This window comes from Rhagoletis zephyria, unplaced genomic scaffold, assembly GCF_001687245.7.
Source record: "Rhagoletis zephyria isolate East Lansing unplaced genomic scaffold, Rhagoletis_zephyria_1.1 Rzeph_scaffold_05714, whole genome shotgun sequence".
Lineage (NCBI taxonomy): Eukaryota > Metazoa > Arthropoda > Insecta > Diptera > Tephritidae > Rhagoletis > Rhagoletis zephyria.
The window spans coordinates 38,220-38,529 of NW_016162797.1; positions in this window are offsets into that span (position 1 = coordinate 38,220).

Consider the following 310-nt stretch of genomic DNA (forward strand, 5'->3'; position numbering starts at 1 on the left):
ACAGCATAAAAACCCCCCAAGCAATTCTGGGGAATGTTGCTGAAAATCCTTGGCCAGATATATGTATGTACATTTGTAAATTTCGTTGATAAGTACGAGTGGACATTTGCTGAAGTTTTTATGTTTATTAATTTACTGTTACACTTCTAGGAAAAAATCCCACCTTACAAATGTATTTAGAATTTCAGTTATTAGAATTAAGTGGTCTATATATCACATTTTGAAATTGTATAACCCCAAACTTCTCTCTATATCAGCTGGCAAAAAGTCCGAGGTGTAATTGCAAACATACATATTTTCGCGACCCAGT